Here is a 4,739-nt window from a genome sequence, read left to right on the forward strand (position 1 = left end):
CATTAATAATAAATAAAAAAATAATTTATAACTTAAATAACTCAAAGTATGACATTTTGACATGTTAAAGTTTAGTTAGCATTTATTTATTTTAATTTTTTGGTCTTGATTAGCGGCTTTTTAGGACACTTTTTAATTTGTGTTTGTTTTTAATGGAAAGACCTAATGTATAGTTATTAAAATTGAATTATTAACTGAATCGGGTTTGATTATTAGGTCACTGGATTACTGATTTAATATATCGAAGATTTCGAATAAATATTCCTCCAATTAAGAAATCAGTGGATAGTTTTAAGCAATATTCTGAAAATTGGACTGGACTGGTCGGTTTGATCGGTTAAATCGCAAACTGAAGACATAAACAATTTGGTCTGATGTCTAAAATCGGAAATTATAAAACCGGATATGAACCGTTAAATCGGACGAAAACCAGTCGATCGAATCTGAACCGGAATTGGCCGGTTTGGATAAAACGACCCAGTTTCGCGCTTAAGGGGAGAAACAAAACGCGCTTCTCCATCTCCTTCCTTATTCCTTCGAGCAGAACACGCCCTGCCTCAACCCGGGAAAAACCCTAGCCGCCACCACCGCCGCAGGGAGGAGCCGTGTTTGCCGCCGTCCGTCGCTGTCAGGCATCCTGAGTTTCGTTATAAAACAGAGTTTCAGAGTCATGAGCCTGAGGTAACATTTGTTGCCAATTAGTTCTTTCCCCCGGATGGTGCTTCAGAAAGGTTAATATCGATAACATGTTATCAATATTTCAGTTTGACGATCTTAAGAGCTTGGAAATAGAAGAGAAAATCAACAAAATCAAATGGTGCCAAACAGCTAATGGTGCTCTGTTCCTTCTATCTACAAATGATAAAACCATAAAATTTTGGAAGGTATGAAATGAATGTTCACTCGTGGTATGTTGAGTACCGTTTTTTGAAATCAGTTTATTTATGTATTACACACATGGTTATGTTTCTATAAAACTAGGTGTTTTTGGTGCAATATAGAAAAACTAGGTTTGGTCCCTTTTGTCTTGCGTGCTTTGAGAATATCTCCAGTTATGGATATGTTTAATAGCTGAAGAGGATTGTGTGCTTCAGTTTGAAAGTTTAAATGGAATCTGTTGCCTGGGCATAATCTTTGGAAATTATGAATTGTATTTTGTATTCTGCTAATCAGATATCAAGGGCTGACTTTTATAGATGCATGTATGTGTTATGAGTTTTTGCTTAACACTGCAATCTTTGAAGTAGGAAAATGGTTCAAGAGGATTTTTCCATCTTATCTCTAAAATCCTAAGCATGTTATATAGGGTACCAACCCATAGTTAAAATGGCAAAGTGATGCGAAAAGTGGGTGTGGAGGTTGTGGGGTTGGGAGCCCTAAAGTTCACTGGATTTCTTAGAGAACAATGCAACAGAATAACATGAGTTTTGAATCAATGTACACTGTAGATACTAAACTACTAAAATCATTCCTTTTTATTTTTGCTTGAATTTTAGAAGAAAGAGCAATGTAATGTATTCCTATTTATGATTCCATAAGACCAAGGTTAAATTAACAATTCAGGTGGAGTTGAGTTTTGTTTATGAGTAATTAAATGCACGAAACAGGAATAGGATTGCTAATTTCTTTTGTGACTTTCATTGTTCTTTTTCCCTTCTTGTGCTGCTGTTGTTGTTATGCTGCTGTTTTGTTATGGCACTGTGATTCTGGGATCACTAATCAGTGTTTTGAATTTGGAATTTCTGATTAGTGACTTGTTAAGCTGCTGTTGTTGTTATGCTGCTGTTTTGTTATGGCACTGTGATTGTGTGATCACTGATCAGCGTTTTAAATTTGGAATTTGTGATTAATGATTTGTTAAGCTGCTGTTGTTTTGTAATGGTTTTTGCTGAATGCTAAAAATGGAAATCAAATCAAAAGTTGGTTGTTGCTGAATGAGTAGGGTAGCTACCTGCCAATGTCATATATAAATAAGCTGATGAATGATGATGATGGTAGTGGAAGGAGAGTCAAAGTGTATAGGTAGTTGGTGATATGTTATGCTTTCTTATTCAATGACCACTTGTTATGTTGATACCTCAACTTGGAAACAACACTAGATCCCGTTTATGGCTTGTTTACCAAGAAGAATCTGTTGCTAAGAGAGCTCTCTTACAACAGATGAACGCAATGCTGCCTAAGATTAAACCGAAAAGGTCATCTTGCAAGGTTCAGTTCATGTTCAGTTAGCATAATACCACAGAATGATCAACATTTTCTAACTGAACTAGCTCAACATTTTTTTGAAATTGATAATCCTTTGTCTCCTGATATTTCTAAATTAGAATATGAGGTGTTAAGTGATCCTGTTAACCCTCAAAGTCAAAATTTAATATCTAGATATTTCTTTTTACTATCTAACTTGAGTTTGTATTTTGATAAGATTATATGAATTTGGTCGATGATTTTTTGTGTAGTGTTTTAAATTTGGAAGATATTTTAGGATGTTTATTTATAATTTATTTATTATTTTATTCTAAAACGGTTTTTCCGGTTGAACCACCAGTTGGATCGATTAGACTAGTGAACCAGTAAACCAATAACTAAAGCGGTTTGATGACCGGTCCGGTTTTCAAAACCTTGGTTTTAAGAAAGTTTTGGGTGAGAGAATATTTTATTTGAATCTATTGATTGTTCAGAATTTTTTTTAAGTCGGGTCGAATTTGTCTGGAAAGAATAGTATCTCTTAATTTGTCGCGAATCAAAACTATATTTAAAAATTTGTTATTTGTCAGTAGATTACTGTATGTACAAGGTAAAATTTAAATTCTCTAACACTTTGTTTAAATGTAATTTGGTTATAAAAAAAAAGCTTTTGATAAAGGAAGTTTGATAAAAAGTTAAAGAGTAAAGTATCGTTTTTGTTCCCAACGTTTGGGGTAAATCCTATTTGTGTCCCTAACGTTTAAATCGTCCTATCTGTATCCCTAACGTTTGTAAAAGTGATTCAATGTTATCCTGCCGTCAATTACACATCATGAACGCTTTAATTTGAGTTTTAAAAATCTCTTCTTGAGGTTAGAATACAAATGTCTGGGATAGAATCGATGATCCACTCCGAAAAATAGCTCATCAAAAGTTGAAACTAATTCCTACAACATTTACACAATTCACTTTTTTAGGAACATAATTGAATCTAAACACAAATAGTGGGTATAATATTAAAATCGAATACATTCAAGTGAGACCTAATTGAGAATGAATGCATCCAAGTGAGAATAATTGAAAAATATAATCTGATTTGTTAGTATAATTGATAGTAGGATAACATTGAATCACTTTTATAAACGTTAGGGATACAAATAGGACGATTTAAACGTTAGGGATACAAATAGGACTTACCCCAAACGTTGGGGACAAAAACAATACTTTACTCAAAGTTAAAAAGTTTATTAAAAACATCCAACACAAGCTTTAAGGGGGAAGACAGCTTGACAGCCTCGTGAGAGGGGGTGGTTCAATCCAAAATGGTGCTAGGGGGTTCCATGTTCTTTTTTTTTTGGGTTGGTGGATTGGACAACCTCCAATCCTAAGTACCCCAATAGATTGGACAACTCCGGTTGCAGCTGGTAGGACTCGAACTCGAAACCTTTGAGATGGGGAGGGGGTGGAATGCCGTGCGAGCTATGGTTTGTTGGCGGGTCCCATGTTCCATTTGAGCTTTGTTTTGTAATTTTTTTTCTTGGGCTTAATGTCACGGCCTTGGACACACTCCAACGCTACCGTGATGGCACTCGGACTTACTCAACCTCTTGAGCTAAGACCAAGTCAGCCTAACCCTCAATTCACCACAGGCGGAGCACGCCTCGAGTTACCTCTACTCGGTTCGTCTTGGTCCGCATGATATGGTTTAAGCATACTCACATGGAAGACCGGGTGGATCTTCATAGAGGGAGGGAGTTGTACTTTATAAGCAAGCTCCCCAACACGTCCAATGATCTCAAATGGTCCTTCGTATTTGCGGATTAAACCCTTATGAACCTTGCGAAAGGCTTTGAATTGTTGTGGAAGAAGTTTGATCATTACCTTGTCTCCCAATCTTCCCATGTGGCCTATGTTGCAAGTGCCCTTTTCCATATCTACGCACTTTCTCCTCCACCACAAAGTAGCATTATCAGAAAGGTAGAGAGCTGTAGTGCGTACCTTTATTGCTTCTTCAACCACCCCTTGGCATTCGAAGTACCTCTCCATTTGCCATAGGAAGTTCTCCACCTCGCGAGCGTCCCTTACGCCCTTGAACTCATTTGGCTTGGGGAGATCAATCTTTGTCGTCTCCCTTATAATGGTTGGTCGAGATTTTGCCTCCTCGAACCAAACTCGAACTTCCTCAAATAGCTTTAAGGAATTCTCAAGCTTCTCTTCGATTTGGAGCATGCTTTCTTTGAAAGCATCTAGTTCTCCTAACACGTGAGCCTCGAGGGTCTCCTTGTCATGTTCTATCATTTGGAAGCGCTCATCCATAGAGGATAGAACATTTTCCAACATAGAAACTCTTTCTTCTAAGAAGTTAGAGTCCTTACCTCTAGGCTCACTTGAAGAACGGACCTTCTTGCCTCCCCATTGAGAAAGAATAGTATCCCTTCCCCTTTGAGACTCAACATGCTCCATGGTGATACTAGAAGCCATTCCCACAAGCGACTTGTGCTCCCTCTCGAACCTTGCTCGGATACCAAATTGTCACGGCCTTGGACACACTCCAA

General features: G+C 37.2%; 1 protein-coding gene across 6 annotated transcripts in view; it reads left to right on the forward strand.

Moving 5' to 3' along the window:
* Positions 426-4,739, forward strand: part of LOC107619148 (alpha/beta-gliadin A-I-like) — an 11,359-nt gene continuing 7,045 nt past the window's right edge. For 4 of the 6 annotated variants that reach the window (XM_016321381.2, XM_016321382.2, XM_016321383.2 and 1 more), the window contains exons 1-2: positions 427-681; positions 765-884. The gene's annotated coding sequence lies outside the window, so the exon portion shown is untranslated. Of the gene's footprint in view, positions 682-764; positions 885-4,739 lie in introns of all 6 variants that reach the window. The other 2 variants (XM_021110347.1, XM_021110346.1) reach the window with 2 other exon arrangements.

The sequence above is a fragment of the Arachis ipaensis genome, chromosome B09 (assembly GCF_000816755.2).
Source record: "Arachis ipaensis cultivar K30076 chromosome B09, Araip1.1, whole genome shotgun sequence".
In the NCBI taxonomy this organism is placed as follows: Eukaryota; Viridiplantae; Streptophyta; class Magnoliopsida; order Fabales; family Fabaceae; genus Arachis; species Arachis ipaensis.